The sequence below is a fragment of the Nomia melanderi genome, chromosome 3 (genome assembly GCF_051020985.1).
Source record: "Nomia melanderi isolate GNS246 chromosome 3, iyNomMela1, whole genome shotgun sequence".
NCBI classification, from domain to species: domain Eukaryota; kingdom Metazoa; phylum Arthropoda; class Insecta; order Hymenoptera; family Halictidae; genus Nomia; species Nomia melanderi.
Window position 1 is genome coordinate 10,435,170 of NC_135001.1, and position 20,844 is coordinate 10,456,013.

Consider the following 20,844-nt stretch of genomic DNA (forward strand, 5'->3'; position numbering starts at 1 on the left):
ATCATATTGAAATTTCTATTACAAGTGAAATAATAATAATATCGAACTCGCTTCAAATGTTCTTCTTTCAATATAATTTCACGATAAATAATATTTTTATTTAAATAATTATTTTCTTTACTAGAATATTCGTTAGTAATGAATTTCTAATAAATGTTTTATTTAATTTCATCATAAATAATTGATATTCAAATGATGTGTTACATCCTTGTTTACTGAAAGTTTCCAATTCATTTTTTGCTCCATCAGGATGAACGAAGAAATGGATCAACATATAATTCGAGTGAATCAATGTACAGTTCTGGGGATGGATCGCCGGACTACGGTTGGAATTTATGACAAGCACCATGTATCTAATTGGTTCCAAAGTGATGAAGAAGTGTCTGCTTTGAGGGAAAAAAATTTCGACCGGGAGAATCAAAGGATATCGCTGAGGAACCGATGATGACTGGGCGCATATTCGTTGTTCAGCGGCCTTGAAAAGGAATCATTCCTCCAGGTGTCGGTCACGGGTGATCTGACTTCAGTTGACGTAACGAGCGAATCGAAGTTGCGAAGATGTTCATATTTCTATCCAACTAACGGCCAAAGAAAGAACTTCACGATTCTTTATCCGTTACCGATTTCACAGTAACAATTCATTCTCGAATATCGGAATCTTTTATGCAATTATTTTTTTTAACGTATACTTATGTCGTTTCATTAGATATCTAGATAAATAAGGTTATTTATGAAACAAAGATTAGATTATTAACTCCGTTTATGGGTGTTCCTATTAACAGTGGAATTACTGGGCAGTGAAAATGATTTGTTTATAATTTCTTTGTAACTTTAATGATTCTAAGATAGAAAGTTTGAAATAGGTTGTTTTCGTTTATAGGGTTCTTTTAATGTATAGGTTGAAAACATTTATGATATCGGTTGCGATTCTTAAAGCAGTTATGAAGAAACGAAATAAAGTCATAACTGTTCTTTGGTATATCGGTTTCAGTTCTTGTCGGTTCTACATTTCGGTTCTATATTTAGGTTCTGCATTTATTTCAGAACCGAAAAATAACAGTTATAGAACTGATATAGAACCAATATTATATCAGTTCTGAAATCAACATAACTTAGAACCGATATATCGAATAACAGCTACGACTTTATTTCGGTCCTCCATAACTGTTTCAGTCGGAACCGATATATAACAGTTTCAAACAGTTATTTTGGATACCTTCTCGATCCCTATTTTAAAGTTAAATTAATTGACCATGCAAGCGCTAATAGATATCAGTTCATTTAAATCGCAGTAGAGGCATGCAGAAGATAACAAGGACGTTAGTCATGGCACCTGAGGACAATACGCGGTTGAAATACAGTATGAAACAAAAGTAAATACGATAAGTACAATTTATAAATGAAACGTAAATGCTCAAATAAACGATCAAAAAGAGTATAAGATCTGAGTTAAGTCTGAATTAATTTAATAAATTCTTGATTTCTCACTTTTAAATTGTGCTTTACTTTAAAATTACAAATGACAGACAACAGACTATGTAATGGAAAGAGCTTAGAAGGTGTAAAAAGAACACGGCAAAAATATCTAACCGTTACCATTGTACATATTATTATGCGTAAATGTAATGCGTGTTAACTTATGCCCCAAATATTTATTTATCGCGTGATATACATTTTTATTTCTTTCAAGAATAGATAACTTATCAGTCAACTTATAATCTTATTTAAATATGCTTATACAATTTAAATAAATGTTGATTTTATTACATGAAACATTCGTATCAGCACAATTACTATTTCACAAGATTTCCACCGTTCACTTGCTTTTGGTACGTACTGTTTGTTCGAGGCTAATTAATATCATAATACCAAGAATTGAGATGCTTTAAACCGCGCAGTTCTCATTAATAAAATATTATGAGTTCCCGATGGGTTGCGAAAGTGATGTCGGCTCAAGTGGGCGCCGAAGCTTCAGGGTCACCGGGACCGGAAATACGAGTATCATGACACGACAGGCTTCGTCGCACTTATTCAATGGTTCCGCGATTCAATAACACCGGTTAATACATTCGTGGCTGTATGGCTCTGCGTATAATTCGAGCGGCATGCTTCAATGTGCTGCCAAATTGAATAGAAATGGAAGCGAGACCGGTACTCGCGTTATTGATACCTTTTCGGTTGAAATGCATGACACCGTGTGATGTTTTTCCACGGTTTCCTTCTGAATAGACTCGGGATGTTCACGTATTTTTATAAAATGCATCGACTAAAATACAGACAACTGTGCTCTCTCATAGTCAATGTAACGTAGAATTTTATTTATTTACAATTAAACTTGTGTAGCTATATTCAAGTTCCATTCAATAGGTAATGTAGTCAATACACTTTTTTCCTTCCCTTATCCAAAATAATTATATTTCTGTCTTCCTAAAATTAGTGTCCCAAAGATTCTACTAGACATCTAAAAGATTCCTCTTCTAATTCCATCGTTATATTAATTCTGTTCAATATTAATTTCAATTCTCTTATTAGTCGCTAAACTAAATATAAATAAGAAAACGCCATTGACTCATTGATTAGACCCGCATTCCTCAGTCTAGCCAACAGATGGTGAATGAGCAATAATCCATGATTTCTTCCACAACAGTACTCGCTGAGATGACTTTGTCATTAATAATTAACTCATAAGCGAGGGGTAATTCCCAATTCATCAATGTCCATGTTCACTTTACAGCATACCAATTGATAATAGAAAACCAGCATTTAATTTGAAATCAAATCTGCGTGGAATTTAATTTCTTTAACATGTTCGCTACCAGAGTTTTCTTCGGTGACGACCCTCTCAAGTGCAATATTTTATTCAATCCAACAAAATACTAAGAAAATGAAACTAACATCCAATATAACCTCGTCTACAGTTCATCAATAGCACACGTAACGCGCGTGGTCCCAGAATGAAAGAAAATGTCTGCGTACAGTTTTTCCGCGGCCACTTGACCCCGCGCCAGCCAGCTTACCGTGAACAATGCGGACGATTAACGAATCAACGGAGGAGACGTTACCCGCGGAGTGTTCTAGTGCGCTTCGTGGAGCGGAAGTGATCTTCACCGGTTCTCCCTCGCCTCAGCCAGGTTCCCGCCATCGAGTTTTGCCTCCTTCATCCCCCTTCACGCCCCGTCCACCTACCACCTCCGCCCGTTCATCCCGTTTGCAACAATCCCCCTCGGCAATCGGCGATCCGATCAACCGTAACCTCTCGAATTCACCGAGCCAGGCCACAAGTATCTCGCTGAAGACCGCTCCTTCGACTGCACTGACTGCCAATCATGCGTTTACTCAGATGGTCCTAATCCCTCGAGGACTCTTCTTCGAAATCGCCGTACTCGCCGGGGCAGGGAAATGTTCAACGGAGACTGCCGGATGAAGAGGATCGGGACTCGCGGGATCTGCGTGTCCGATTCCGACGCAGACAAATTAGTCGTTTGACGGGATATTATGGCTACCTTCGGGAACGCGGATAATGTCCAGCCGCGGGTGCATCGGAGTTACCGAAGTTCTGTAACACTAGGTTTACAGAACGTGTCGATTTATAGCATGTTGAATTTCCAGATCTAAATAAACGAATATCAACTTTTCTAGGGACAATAGAATATACTGTACAATAAATGCTTAATGTCAACGGAGATGAAAAATTGAACTGAATCCCACTCAGTTATTTTGATCTCAAATTAACACTAAAACTACCAGATGTTTCAAAATGACCCATTTATGATTTTTTGCACCTCTTCTCTTCTTGGTACTTGGAATAACTGACGACCGGAAAGTATATAGAATCAATATAGTCATTTTAATTCGGCCATTTTTATCACTGTATTTTTTGAGTACATTATTTTTTATTTCTTGTACTTCAACAGAAAGCACTCGAAAGCTTTCCATTAGAAATATTTAACATTTTCCGATCCGATATAGATAACATTCTTTGAAACTATCTAAAGTGGAAACATACATAAATTAAAGACTAAAATTGTTTTAGTTTAATTTTCGACTTCATTACATTCACGAATCATTTAGTGAAAATTAATTGTTTTGATTCGCTGGGAAGAAATTGATTTAAAATGTATACACGATATTATGTATATGTATATGTATTCAAGTGAAAGGAATAAAGGTTGGAAAAGAGAAAGAATTTGCCATTCGTAAAGACTATGAGAATCAAATCCAGCACTATCAAAGCCGCAAATTCTTTTAATAAGAGAAAAGGTACATCGTGTTGCATACTGTAAAGCAGCAACTCCTCTTTAAAATTCTCACAAACATCAAATCAGAGCAAACACAACCGAAAAATGCCCACTCATCTCAGAATCCTTTACGAAACATAACTTTTCATAACAAAACAGTCTTCTACATTACCATTTAAACAATCTTCACTTTTCAAAACATATTCCTCTAATGTCAACTCAAACTTTCTTTCATCAGACCATACCAATTCAATCAAAACGACTGCCAAAAATCTTTCAAAATTCCAGAACCTCTAATACATTCGAATACCTTAAACCCAAGTGAACAGGGGGACTAGCACCGAATTCATACAGCCGCCGGTAGCCGTTCCTCCAAAAGTAACATCCTTCCCCGAAGTCGCAACGTCTCATTCGATTGAGAAAGCGCGAGCCGGTGACGGGAAAAGGGGACCAATTTGAGAAAAGTACGGACAAGCAAGGACCGACGAAACGCGCCACAAATCTTCGAAGTCGTCCAAAAAACACGCGAAGAAATTAAAAGCATCAACCCCCTCCCCCTTTGCCAACCCTCTTTTGCTCCCCTCTGGTCCTCCTGAACCCCTCCACCGAAAACTTCGGCCGGATACTTCCGCTCATTCCATTCCCAGCCTGTTTCGCCTGCGACCCTTTGATTCACTGTCTGAACAACCGAATCCCGACAACAAAGCGAGAACCAAGGAGCCGCGAAGACACTCACCGGCTATGCTATATAAAGTCGTTCACCCCGATTCAGATAATCTAGTGTCTGCGCGCGGCTGCCGGCCAAACCCGGGAGTGATCCGTGATTGTATTAATATCACAACACGCCCCGGGGTACGTATTTATACGTCCTTTATCTTACTCGCTCGTTCGTCGCAAGCTCTATCGTCGCGGCGTAGATTTATGCGATCATCGGAGCCGCAGAGACCGGCAGACTGCGAACCTTCGACGACGGTACGGCTAGGTGCAGGGAGGAGGGGAACCGAACAAACGTTTAGGGGTTACGCGCGACCGAGACAAAAGTGAGGTTATGCTCGAGGATTCTTTTTCGATGTTTAAAAATAATATTTTTCTTGGGCGTTCGGTGCTGATGCTGAGAATTCATGTAGTAGGATTTGTAGGAATTTCTTTTGGAGAATTTCTTTAGAGAATATTTATGAAAATGGCGAGGTGTAACGGTTTCCCACGGGGGACGGGCTTTTGGAAATTGTATTCGCGGTGATAGGGATGTTTCTGTTTTTTAAAGGTTATTCGAAGTTTTAGGAAAAGTTGATGTTTAAGAGTATTTTTTTATATATAATAATTATTTATTGGTTTTTATCAATAATAAATTATTGATATTTGAAGTTTGTTAACTTCCGTAGTTAGTTGGTTTCGGTGATTCATAACTGTTTCTATATGCCTTTTTGCGTAGAAACTTATTTCTCCTGGTATTGATCGAATACCTACATCTTTTCATATATCTCTGTTAACACTAGATCTACGAAACGAGTCAGTTTGGTTCACACTGAATTTTATAAACCTTGTTCGGTAAACATTCAGGTCGATTTTGATTAGGGCAGTTACACAAATCTGTATCCTAAGTATCCACGTTTAAACCTCCAATTTCCAAGATCTAAATGAACGGATATCAATTTTTCCAAGAATGATAGAATCCACTGTACAGTAAATATCAGTCACGAGTTAACTCGTGTTTGCACTTGCATCAGCTATTTCAACGTTCGAAACACAAGGCAATATAGAATGCTGCAAAAGCCGAAATGTTCAAAGTTATACAAAACATATGTTCAAGGTGTCATTTCAATTCATCACTGTACAAATCAAGTATACCGAAGTTCATTTAGACTGTCTCACTCTCATATTTAATTACGGAATAACAGCCGGTGACGCGGGATAGCTTCTGCGTGAAATTACCGGTGAACAATCTCTTAACGCGTTGACTGCCACGGTGGTCACCGATGGCCGGAGCTTCCAAATTACTTGAAAACAATTATAATTTGTCAGACAACTGACGTCAAATGACAATGTTTAATACCCTAAATAAATAGACAATAGTGTAACCTAATAATCGCAATACCAAAAAGGAAGTAATCGTTCCTTTTTATCTTTGCCACAAAAGAATAAGCGATATATAAAGCTCCCAAGTTTTGTGCGGCAGTCAACGGAGAAATAAATCATAGAGCAAGGGATTAACGAGAAATCAAGTATCCCAGAAAACCTCCCAGCAGCCATGTCCCGATCCGCGTAGGGATGTTTCCCTTGGAAATTCTGTCCATGTTTGGCCCGGGCCTGGTCGGAAGAAAGCCGCGGAAAGGCGGCGGGCAGCCACGCATATCGCTGCCTCCGATTGGCTAATTGGGAAACCCAATAGTTCTAAATTAATCGGTATCATTAATAGCACACGCGAGGCGAGCAAAGTAGGGGTATGAGGGGGGCCGGGGCACCGGGACGGCGAGAGGAGAGGGTGGCGGTGCTAGAAAGAGTGAGGAATCGAAGCCGGGAGAAGAAACGTTTAAGAAGTCGACCCGGCATTCCGAGAGCGAGAGACCGGCCCTCTCTGTCGGCCATCTAAATTTATCCTAAACGATGGATGAACAATGGTTACATAAATAGAACAATATGCGTAGCAGCCGCGAACCGAGTGAGCGGAATTCGTTCAAAAGTCACCTCGCCTCTCCCGCTCTCTTTCCGCCGCTTTCTTCTGGCATCTTTCGTCGGGGCTTCTTTTTCGTCCGGCCCGGGGGGAACCGGTGACAGTACTCAACCGCGATATCTACGAATCCCGGTCTACGATGCTTCCAACCGATTCGGATTGGTGTGCGGATCTTTTTTCATGGTAATGTAAGTCGGGGAGGGATGGCTCACTTTTTGAAGAGCTAATGCATCGTAAATATATTTTTCTTTTTTTTTTTCATTGTTTGATGTCGCATGGATTTCTTGGTCATTCGAGACAACGTTCAACTGGTTGTTAGATTTTCCTTCCACGGGTCTACCATTTTGAGGAATTCTATTAGATTGTTTCTGTTGCGTGCTGTGAAGGTTTGATGTATCTGATTTGGTACTTTAGCCCTGCTGCGGTGTGTGTCCATTTTTGTGCGTTCTGTTAGTAGGCGTTTTATTGTTCATCTTTCGTTACGTGTATCACACCATGGGCTTGGTTCTTTGGAACACTGTAAATATTGTTAACCCTTTACGCTCGACGATATTTTTTTGAAATATTCATCATTTTCTAATGATATATCAACAACCCTTTTTGCAAGGAATATAAAGAAATACCTTGCATAAATTACGGGGTGGAACTATTTTATTTAGATGTTTCGTGTGTTGATACATTACATAAAATTTAATATTGAATTTTAAATATTATCATTTTTGATGGAAGCAAATGTAGACTGATAGGCGCCTATCGAGTGCAAAAGGTTAGTACTTAAAATGAAATATATTTATGAAATATACCTGTTCGGAAAGAATAGTGAAATAGGTCGCTGTTCGAAATTCGGTGTACCACTTATCAAAGTTGAAAATATTTGACAATTTTAATTAGACCTGTTTCAATCGCAGAGCCATCTCGCTCGGAATTGATTCAACATTGGACTGTGATTCGTTATTGGAGTAATAATAAACGATTTTTATGTTATTAACACGTTGACAGCCACGAAAATTTCGAGCGTTTTGTATAGTAATGCTTATCCCTTCATAACGAAAGCAAATAGTATTAGAAATATTTATTAATGATTTGATATCACGGTATTTAATTTTCTTATTGTAATTGTTCTCAAGCAATTCGATAGCTTTGATTATCGGTAGTCACCATGACAGTTTAACGTTCCACCCTTTGCACTCGAAAGCTTTTTATTAAAAATATTCAACATTTTCCAATCCGATATAGACAACATTCTTTGAAAATATCCAAAATGGAAATATACATATATTAAAGAACAAAGCTGTTTTAGTTTAATTTTTCACGTATCGATGCATTAAATGATAGGTTAATATTATATATAAGATTTTCTAATTTTGTAGTGATTTTAGGAATTGTTTAGTGGAAATTCTTTTGATTTACTCGAAAGAAATTGATTAAAAATGTATACACGATATTATGGTTATTACATTAACAATATTTTATTTCATGAGTCGTGAATTAAGGAAACTTTCCAGAAAAAAACTTTTCTTTGTTTGACTTTACGTTTGACTTAGTATTCAGAAGGAATATAATTCGAACGGATTCAGATTAAAACATAGATTTCCTTTTTTTGGGATTTACCGTTGAATTGTAATTTGTCATTGTATTATAGTTATAATAAAATAATTTGTATGATATTCAAAACATGATAATGATGTAAGCACTATTTATATACTATACCAATCTGTTATTAAAATACTTATAGATAAATAATTTTCACGTCAAAGAGGAATTGAAATAGAGATATTTCAATTTAAAGCAAGCATTTATTGATGATTTGGCCTGCTGTAGCTTTTGGGTTTTTCTCGGCCATTAAATACTTGTTTAGTCTTTTTCGACTCAATCGATTTAGTCTTCGTTTTGTCGAGGATTCTTTTGAATTTGAGAGAAAGTTAAAGAAAACTGTGAGTAGTATGTACGTTTCTGGTTTATCAATAATATATAATTAATAATATAAATAGATCGTAGTAGGATTAAGACTAGAATCATCAGATTTGAGATTTCTTTATCTGTAATTATTCATTGAAAAGATAAAAATGTTTTCCTGAGAAATTATTTATTGCTTTCTCTATAATTTCTTTCATAATTGAACTAGATAGACTTAGTTTATTGTTTTCCTTCGATTTATCAGATAACAAAAAGAATTTCAAGATCATTCTCCATTTACGATTAATGAAACACAGTAATTGATAAGGGAAAAATATTTAATTGGAAATCAAAATAATCGAATGACACTTGCACCTGTTAAATTCTTAAGCGAGGGATTAAAAAATTGCATATAAAATATATAAAATGTTGGTATGCGACCTTGGTTCCAAAAGACTTTAAAAATCTACGGTCTGTCCTGTCATTTTGTCGCGCAGTGTAAAAGTGAAACTCAGCATGCCGTGAATTATTTGCGCGCGGAAAGATTGTTTGGCAATGTGACAGGAAGAACCGAGAGACGCATGATAGCATCGACAAGTAAGTTGGTGCAGTCAGAAACAACGTAAATAAATTTTTATCAAGATTTTAGAAATAAGACGAAACAAGTATGCGAATAATACGATTCCATCGATATATCAGTTTAAAGAAAGAATTTAATTCTGTTTCATGATATAGCTGGAAAACAATAGCATCAGCATCAGTTATTAACTGTTATACTAATTTTTGTGATTGAATTGGAAGGTTTTTTTAATTGAACATGCCAGTCGAGTATAATCTTGATTAATTTGTGTCGATCTGAAAACAAGTGATTTACATGAACACAATTGAATAAATCAATGTAAATCTGTTTCACCTGAAAACATTATTTTGTTGTAGTAACGAGCAAATTATCTATATTTGTAATTTTATCGAAAATAATAAAACACGTAAGAATATTGCCAAATGACAACACAATGTATTTCGGAATTGAATAGACATTTTGCTTCCCTTAAAGATATTTTCGTTTTAGAAACAGCAATTTTTATATTTCACAATCCTATTTGAAATATTTCAGAAAGTATAAATCCATAAAAATTCGGAGTCTACTCATCATCAACAACCTGCCGCGATGATGTTTCTCCAGTGACTATTCTCGGCGCATACTGCGCTTGTAAACAGAAGATTTTATTGCGCGACTAGCCCACGCAGAATTTGATGGATCTTGGGAAACATTCCCGTTGTTTGACGATCGATTCTGCTGTTCGCCGATGAAAAATGAAGTCCGCCTCGTTGAACAATAACCAGTCCACCGGGGAATGACCAGATGCTTACGAGGCGAGCCGCGCGATTATTATTGGAGCTGATTTATCGCGTATTTGCGCAGCCAGAATTTCATAGTTTCCTAGGACCGCGACGCATATTGAGTCTTCTGGTATCCGTTTCGAAAATATAAGTGTCCGAGAAAAATGATTGGGCGATTCAAACTTCACTAATATCTAATGAGATATCAAATAAACAAAGTGGTAAAAGTTAGAATTTTATTTCTCATCGTACGTTGCGTGTTTTAAATATATTTAGAAATACGTTTTATTTCCATTGTTAACATTTATAACAGCTCAGGATATTTAATGTTGAGCATCTTTCTGTTATATATTCTCAGTTGTTTTCACAGTTAATATTAATAATTTTTGTAATCATTCCATTTAAACGTTTTCATTGTTATTAAATAATTTGTTCGATATAAGAATTAAGAGAACATTCCTTCAGTTGCAAAACTTCAACATTCCTTTCTTGTGCCAATGTAAATGGAACGAACACAATATACTTAATTAATTTATAGTGGAAGAGTTGTTTGAAAATAAAAATTAAGGTATGATACGGAAGCTTATAAATTCTTCTTTTCTTGTGCTCCATACAGACTTAATGTGCTCAATAAGAACATTCGTATTATTGATAATAGTATTGTTACTATTATTAAAATTTACAGTACATTTAATTTGCTACACACCAGTGTTGTGAAACGATTCTTATTAAGAAAGTAGGAAGTGTATAGGAAACCGATCGAATTTCTACTTTCTTACTCGCGTACTTCATCCTACTATTTGCCAAGTCTTATGTTCGGCAATCGTGCCAAATACCAAACGCTCCATCTATTTCTTCTTGGCAGAGCGTACACAGATCCGCAATATTTTTATCTGGTCATTCACAGTCCCTTCGCGAAACGAACTTTTACTCGCACGGTCATAAAGAAATGATTAAACGATTTTATTTATTCGGGCAGAAATTTATGCGGAAATGATACTTACAATTGTCTTTCAGTTTCTGGGAAATTTACGTCTGTTAGTAGATTAGTATTAAGAAAAAGTATTTTACTTCAGTTTACGTTACATGGATAAGCATATAATATAGTTCTTATCTGTCATGTGATTTAGCATTATCATGTAACGACTACTGTTTTGTTCGTTTAATAAAAAAAAATATGGATTAAACAGCCTAATATTAATGAGACACTAGACTCAAAGACTTATAGGTATAAAGTTTTATTTTCTTTTTTAACCAGCGCAATTAACCAGTTAACCAAAGTAGGTCTAGACTACGAAGGCCAGGTGTTATAGATGCAAAAGTGCTAAATAAGCGTTAATCACGCTGGTTAACAAGTTTATTCTTCTTTTATCTTGCGTCGTTACAAATTTCATGTATTCGATTGTTCTTCCGTAGTTAATTTACCTAGTCTGAAAATTACTAGAAAATTTACTTGTAGATGCAAGAAGTAAGAGGTAAGTACCTACTTATTAGTACTGTTTGTATCTACAGTTATACTTTAACGTCCATTAAAAAAATCACAACAAACATAAATCTCAATTTAGGTCAAAAAAGATCCTACGACCTGAGCAAGGTTCTGATAAAAAATGTTGCGTTACTGTAATTCTAATGTGAACTAGTAATTACCTTCTATGGAATTTAGAAAATATTTGAAATACCTATTACATTTTATTTTGAACCTAAATTGCATATCTGCAATTTTATACCTATTTCATGAATTCTAATATAGATTTGTAAGTATCCTTCCGTGTAAAATATAATGGCATTGATTTCGAAGGGCAACTTTGTCTAAAAATATCTTGAGCGATAAAGGAAAAATAATTTCTACATTATCCTACATTATAATTTGTTCAATTCAAATTTTGTTCGCAAAATTATAAATATAGTAATAAATAGCATTACTGATAATATTCTCCTAATCGAATATTGCATAGCTCGATCAATCTAGTGATCCATTGCATTTTTGTTTTGCTCATTCAAGCAAGTCGCTAGTATAATTCAAGGGAAGTAATAAAGCGACTCAAAGCAAATGAGAATGTTCGCTGAAGATGAGATGGCCCCTCTTCCTACCACTTCCTGTCAGTCTTTCTTTCCGCTAGTTGTTCTTTTTTTTATCACTGCCGTGCAAAAGATCTCGCTTCCTTTAGTGTTACGAATTCTTTTAATCGGCGGAGGTGTTCGGGTTCCGATCAATGGAAATTCGATGGGAGGTCCGTAGACTCATCCCGCTGTTCATGCGTTTCACGGGCTTCTCATTTATTACGGTCAGCACGATGAGCAAATCACGTCATGGCCTGTTATACGCGATCCCATCGCGGAAATGACGTAGGCAGGTTTTCGGCAATTCCCAAGGAACCACCGATACTACTTCCTTCCTCCGTGGGATGCACCGGTACACAAAAACGCCGTTTTAACTAAATCAGTTGTTTATAGGTTAGATTTAATACACGTTTTCGCCTCCTCGTTACATTTCGCTCGATTTCTCTTCTGTTTTTATTACGTATTAACCTATTAACTGTGGAATTTACTTTGAAAAATCTCTGATTGTGTGCAATAAAATCGAAAAATGGAGTATGTACTGGTCAAATGCAGAATGAATGCAACTAGGGTAGATTTTAATGGAAAACCAAAGCAAAACAACGAAGAATTACATGTTTAGTTGTTACAAAAAGCAGATAATACATCGTTGAAGGAATTAGTACCATTTCAAGCTTCAAGATGACGCGTGTAGTCGTCAAACTCAGTGAATACACCATACGGAAAGGTGGAAAATTAGTCCTTATCACCAAAAATGTTTTTTTTTTCTATTTCATCAAAATAAAAATGGCTGGAAACGTATAGGAAATGAAAAATAAAGTTGCATAAATAAAGAATTTATGATTTTATTTAGTGTAATAATGTTAATACACACATTCTAATTCTTTTGCACGGTATGAGAGTACTTGAAATGGCCAATGCATATAGCCGCACGGCAATTATTGCATTCGTAAAATGTATCTTCTCTTTTGTTCTTGTGATATACAAGCTACACAATGTTTGCGAGTTTTCTTCATTTCTTTAATAAATATTGAAAAATATTGACCAGTAAATCTTCGTTAATGATGGAAATGGTGTAACTGTTTATGTTCTTGTTCATACGTGCTCTAGTTACGATGCCCCAAAATGTGGCTCGCATGTATACGCTTCGGTAATACAAACCAGGAAAAACCCGCGTCTATAAGGGCTAACGATGCAAATCGGTTAACTGGTTAATCGTACCTCGGTGCATTCTAAAACATCCCTATGACATCCAAGGAGCCTGAGTTTTTCGTTCGGCGTCCAGCCGTGGAACGTCGACGTCTCTCGAAAACAAACTTGTATAATGGTAAACCGAAGAACAAACGTCACAGTTATCTCGATTTCCGGATACAACCGTGGGCGGTTTTGAAATCGATGCGCGTGAACGATCATTCCGAGGACTGATCATCGCGTTAAATCCTAATTCGGCCGGAGGCACGGGGGAGTAATCAGAGCGGTGGAGCAGTTAAATAGCATCGCAACCGCGACCGAATTGTTAGCACGTGGAACATGCAAACGGGCCGCGTTGCTACGGGCCACGAAATCCGTTTGCAAGAGTCTGCGAGCCCCGGTATTACGCGCGTTTTCGTGGACGCCGGCACCGTCGTGTGCGCGCTTGTGCACCGTTCAATCTGAAGTGCAATTTGTCTCCCCGCGTCGCTGCTCCATCGTTTTGCTGGCGGCCATTGTTACCTGTACGCGGGCGCAATCTTTATCGCATGATATGTATTCTTATCACTGTACTTCTCTTTATTGTTCTGTCTGTCGTTGCATATCGATCTGCATAATCTAACGAATTTGTTCATCTGTGGTTACTGCTGGCTTTGAACGGGGAAGTGTTGTATGGGTGAAAGCAGTATTAGTGTAAGAATATAGTGTGAGAAAGGAATAAGTGAGTAGTATAGTATATAATACTAACACTAACATTAATTTAAACATCTGAATAAGCACTTGTATATCCACTTTGTGTTCATTTTCCAGCCGAATTTTCATTTTAGTTTCATTTAAAGGAATCTTCAAATCAACAAAGGATCTGTTCTCGTAATTTTATTTTATACCGATCTATAAAGTTGGGTTCAAAATCAAACGGAATGAAAATAAAAATTTACAGTTTATCCGCCAGATATATTTAATCATTGTTGTTCCATAGGTTGATAACGGTTGCGTGTACAGGAACAGAGAGAGCGAGTCTAATAGGGAATCGACGGGAGAGTGGCAAGCACGCGGTTTGCAAGCTTTGTAAACGATAGCTAGTCGATCAATCGGCATCGTTAAATTGTAGCAGCCGATTCTGATTAGATTTCCAATTGTTGACGTTATTTGATGCTGGTCGACTTGGCTGATTGCGTCTGATCACTCGCGCGGGCAGCGCTTCGTAGGGTCGAGCATTTTCTATGTGTAATTTGATCGATCATTTTCTTTATTCGATACGAGCTTCGTTTGAGCCAATTCGCAACGTTTGTTTCAAGAACTCGCAACTATTTTTATTATTGTTTTACTTTTCGTTTGACTCGTGATCTAGTGAAAACAAGCTTTAAACCCTTATCCACGTGTAGATTTTTAGTGCAGTAGAAAGACTTTTCTAATTGTTTAATAGACTAGTACAAATGACATGGTTTCTTAATTAATTACGGACGTTTAACTTCCTATCAACGGAACATTCAACAGAATAAAAAAAAAAATAAAATATAAGTGAGTGAAAAGGAAGGAAATATTTTTAATTACTAAAGTGTAATTTGAAAACGTAAATATAGTGATTGACAAAATTATAGACTCAAATTATTGAAACCTTCTTTCCAATGATTTGAATATTTGTTGTATATTTTGTTTCAATAACATGCCTATGCTCAGATTTATGAAAGAAGAGCCCTTGGAGGTAGTCCCGACATTCGGCTGTCGTAGTTGGCTCCCCACCAAAATGTACGGTCAGAGGCAACCTAACCCCAAAGGGCTCTTCTTTCATAAAACAAAATATATATATTTTTTGATTAGTTAAATAAGTATTTGTGCGAATATTGAAATGTTGCTTTTTTTCGTGACACTTATGCCAAGGTATTAAAAAAGGTATATTTATATACTATGATACACATAGTATATAACATAGTATACTCACCGTAGTCAACCAAAACGAACCCCATACCTTGCTTTCATCGCTCCCGCCTAAAAGATGAAAAATCACTATAACAGATCCAAACTCCACCCACTCCGGCCAAACATCAATGAAATACCAAAGGGATCAACAATCTCATTGGACGTCACGGTTCTCTCAAGTTCTTCGGAAAGCTATGCCCACGCACCGTGAGCCGCGTAGCTGGGAAAAGGTGTAAAGCAACCGGAGGTAGACAGATCTCAGCACTTATCGGTCTACGAGATACCCATTAACGAAACTAAAAGCCTCCCCATATATCTCGCTCCTCTCTTTCTCGCAGCCCTCTCTCTCTCCTTGGTCCGCGCCTCCGTTGCATCCTCTTCCCCCTCTTCAGGCCCCTTTAACCCCCCCGCAACCCTCATTTCCCTCGGCGCCACCATCCTTGAGGTAGACACATCACCGTTTGTTGTTTGTCCAAGGCTTTTGTTTTACTTGCTGATATATATTGGCCCTCTTCCCGGACGCTTCGGACGGGAAAGAGGGCTGCGAGGGTAGGGGAAGGGTTTCCCTACCCCTTGAACCCGGAACGGCGGTCGGGAGCGGCGGGCTGCCTCGTGGATCTTCTCTCGGCCGTTCTCCCTCTCCCGGGTTCTGCAATCGCAAGCCCGTTTCGAGGATTTCGCGGATTTGTTCACGCCGAACGCGATTCGATTTGCGTCGAACGAGTACGTTACTTTATACAGGATAGCGCGCCTGGTAACTGGGTCCCGCGATGTAACTGTGGAACCGTTTGACGCGCGGGATGTCCTATTCAGGGGTGTAAGGTTTTATGAACGTCCGTGTGCTTTTCGTCGTGTAATTTCTCTCGGATTTTCCTTTTGCACTAGGTTTGCGGAACGCGTCGATTTCGTGTGTATTGAATATTGTTAACGCTTTGGTTAGTGTTGGTTGACACTAGAACGATTGATATGTATTTCCGATGAAAATTTTAAATATATTGTATTAATTATAAATTAATTAATTGACTTGTCCTTCCATGCTCAAATGTTGTCAAGCACGAATTGACTCATGTTTGCACTTGCATTAGCTTTGTAATATAGAATATTGCAAAAGCAAAATATTAACACTAGAACTGCCAAGCATTTAATACGATTGATACGCAATCCGTATAAAAATTGTAACAATTAATTGTTTTCGGTTTCTTCGGATATTCGTTATAGTATTCAAGTGAAATTATTTACTTTCAAAATTATTTCGAATGTTCAACGCTTTTACGGTATCAATAAGTATTTGTAATATTCTAGTTTCTTCTTTGCAGAGGACTAACTTGAAGTAGAGTGAAATTCTTTGCATTAAAAGGTACAAAAATAATAATAATATAGATAATAACAATAAAAAGAAGAAAAAGAGTAAAACAGTATAAATATACAAATACATAAAAAAGGATAAATATACTAATATACACTAATAATACATTAATATAATAATATACTTCAGGTCGTATGATACGTTTAACCGTTACTAACCGATTATCAAAATATAAAATATTATGTACGTGATGAAACAATGAGTCGACATTTTGACAGTGAACCACGAGATCGTTAGAAGCATTTTTTTCCAGCAAGGCCAGTATTCGATCGATTTCCATTCTTCGGAAAATTCTGAGGCATTCGTGTTTCGGCTCAATCTCATAGAAAGAAAACAAATATCGAAAACCAATAAACGATAAACTGCTAATTAGGAGTCGAGACGGCGCCGGTCGGGCCGACGTGACGATACTAGGCGTCCATCGATTTGAGTTCTTGCTATAAACCCTCTATAATAACCAAACGATCCGACTAGAAAATGTTCTTCCCCGAGCCGGTGGGTATTTGGGGAAAATGCACGAGGCGATAAGTTTCTGTTCTCTTCAACACCTAGGGTGTGATTGTTTGCTTAGTATTTTAGCGATGAGTGCACTACATATTAGTTTCCAACGCGTTTTAACACCCTTAATGATTTTTATCGGTTGCTCGTGAAACAGTGTATCCGAGACCAAATAAAGACTTCGGGGATTGGTTGACTGGCTGTGTCAGTAAACAATGTATACATACTCACTAGAACTACGGAGCAATTAAACTTGTTTCTAAGTTTTTACAAAAATTAAAACAATACGCGTCTCGAGATTTGTAGGGTCTCTCATTCTTACATCTGTACAAATCTACAAATTTATTGTACAATCTCTTGCAAAAGCGCTTTCTTAATGTGAATGCGAGTATTTCGTTTATTAAATAAAATTTTGTAATTTTTTTATTTGTACGAATGTCAAGTTCAGCACAGTAAAAATATTTCGTTGTCATTTGTTCTGGCAATTAAACCCTGGCATATGAAAGGCATTATTGTTTTCTCGATTCTGAGTTGAGTATTTTTATTCATCTATTTTCAACATTTTTTCCTACGATCATTATATATTTTATAGTTTTTTCTTCTTACTTCGCATTTTTATGGTTCGCATTTCACACGCCACGTTTCGAGTTAAACATCTGAATCGATATGAAATTATTTCTGTTATAATTCTCTATCAATTACAAATTTGAACTATCATTACCGTTTATAATGTCTACAACTGACAGACTAAATCCACCGACTTATGGTAAATATTACACAAATGTAAAAAGTCCTAACATTATTATATACCTAGAAATCATTAACACTAGTTTTACAGACGTTTAATATAAACAGTTTAAATCTTAGAAATTAGGGATTTAAAAATAGGCTATTAATATACATATTCGTATAATTCCGCCAATAAAAGCCGACACAAACGTTTACCAAGTAATGTTTACAAAATTCAATATCTGTCAAATCAATGCGTTCCGTAAACCTAGTGTTAACACAGCAAAAGCAAAATATTCAAAGTTATACAAAACATATGTCCAAAGTGTCATTTCAATTTATTATGTACATTGTTTCACTTTCATATTTAATTACGGAATAACAACCGGCGACATGGGATAACTCCTGCTTGTAACTGCGGGTAAACAATGTGATAAAATTGGCGAGGTCTTAGTTAATTCGCAAGTTGACTAATATTGGAAAGCCGCAGTGAGATCAACGGAAGGGAAAAAAGAAAAGGGAGAATAATAACGCGTTCAATGTCGCAGACAGTTCGTAACACAGGAACGAGTGTGTAAGCGCCAGATTTAGAGAGGCAGCCATGAAATTAAGAGACACAGCCACACGCCGCGCCGCGCCGCGGCGCAATCTGTCTGGCGGCTAAGCCGCGACAAATTTTTCATAGGTACTCGCCCGTAAGTTATATTTATGACTCGTCCTTAAGGAGGAACGCGTGGCCGCCGTCAGACGCTAATGAGCGCCGGGAAACGTCGGTGATGCCAGCCGGCACTGTCTCGATGACGAATGCTTCCAGAGACCTGGATCCAGCGGCATCCGCCGCGAAAGATGTATTTGAGAAAGGGAAAATCGAGAAGCTGGATGCGTATACAACTCGATTATTAGATTTTCCAGCTAACGATAAGTAAAACGGAGCCACTGCCGGAACTAATGAGCAACGACTAACAAGAAAACTTTTCTGTGTTGTTACCTCCTCCATTCTGGTAATGCGATGTTCACTCCTTAACTCTCCGGCGACCTCCTTAACGTCTCGGTTACGTCTTCACCGTCTCGTGACGCTATGCAGCAGTAGTCCGGCATTCGGGGGAAGAAAAATAGCGACGAGGGAGACGAAACTTTCGTCGTGGATGTTTCTCTGCTTGCGTAGGGATATTCGGGAAATTTTTTCCAACACCGTATCTATATTTTTATTTTTGCTTCGGGAATTCTGTGAAATTGATACCTCGAATCACTGGGAAGATTCGCGAAATTGGATTTGATGAAGGTGACATGGATTAATGCTTGACGCATTAAAAAGAGATGAATTTTTCTCTAAATAAACAAATGCTTTATAATAATTATTATTTTGTTGTGAGAATTAGAAAGTACTTCGCTGTGATTTGAAATAGTTACACCGTGGTTGTATTTTAGAGAACATTTTAGAGAAGACTTTGTATCCGAGATCAATACTAATAACGGAAATGTACAAAATAATTGTTATTTACGTTTCAAATCGTGTAGACACTTGATAATTTAACCCTTTGTAGTCCGTTGACTCTGCTATAGAGACATAATTTACATCACAGATGTGATGTTACATTAATCTCAAGTTGTAAAGTTCTTCTTTCTGTTCGAATATGGGAAATTGACAGAACAAATTAAAAGACGTAAATCTATGTATACTTGTAATTTTCCTTTTTCAAAACGAAATTTGAGGTTCTTGAACGTTCCTCTATAGAAACGAACTATTAAGGCATTTGACATGTTCGGAGTGTAAAGGGTTAATAGAGACGTTTTCATTTGCCCTATACACGCAGAAAGAAGAAACGAGCGTATCCATTTTAAGAATAGACGATACTGAAGCTCGCAAAAAATAAAAAAAAAGAAGGGTCGAAGGGGATCAAATATCAGTGACAATCTGAAAGTCGAGAACCATTTTCTATAGGAGACGATACGATTGGCCGTCTCGATTATCAGACCCATCGCGTTTTACAGGCCTCGTGCGTGGATCAGTTGACTGGCCGAGAGCATGTGCCTTCGCGATACTTTATCTACGGACATGAAGAGGTACTCGAGAATCGTTTTCAGAGTAATTGAAATGGCACTTGAGTCGAGTCCGTGCCTCGGTACGAACGGGGGACTCTTTCGAGTGCGCGGTCTATCGGGCCTGTTCATCGCGAGTAATATGTTGATGCTTTTCACACCGACACGTGCCACCTTCTTTTCTTCTTGCAGATTCCGCGCAACGAAACGATTTCACAAATGATTTTCGGGAACAATGGCTTATCACCGATCGGAATTCGACGAGAAACTCGTAGCATCGCTGACCGTTCTTCGGTCGAGTGGTGCTACTGTTGTAAGTGACTCTTAACTCCTAGCTGTGGAGTAGATGAAAGTAGTGAATGTTTGAAGTGATTTAACAAATAAGTAGCGTCATTTGAATACTGTATTCAATATCTGAAGAAATCGATAGAATATCTATTGTGAGAATTTTTATAAGGATCACATGTCATTCGTTTTAAATATTTGGTAATTCTAGTGTTAATTTGGCTAATAAAATGTATTACTGCTGTTACTTCTTTTCAGTTTAGTTTTTAATGATGGAAAAGTAAATAGAAAAATATAGATTATTATACTTCTGGAACATAGGTGTGAATTATTATTTCAGTAATTATTATTTCAGACGAAACAGATTTTTATTCCATTTTTACTCTTTTATAGCAATGTGTGGAAATATGGATTTGTACGAACTTGAAGGTATTACTTGATATTGTATTTTTAAAGGAAGGCACTAAGTCTTCGTTATAATCTAAAATTATTCATAATTATCAATAAAAAAATTATATTCCACGGATATACAGAAAAATGTGAAGAGCATCAACGAAGATACTCACGAGTTCAAATGAAGTTAAATTACTTTACGAACAAAAAAGTCTAAT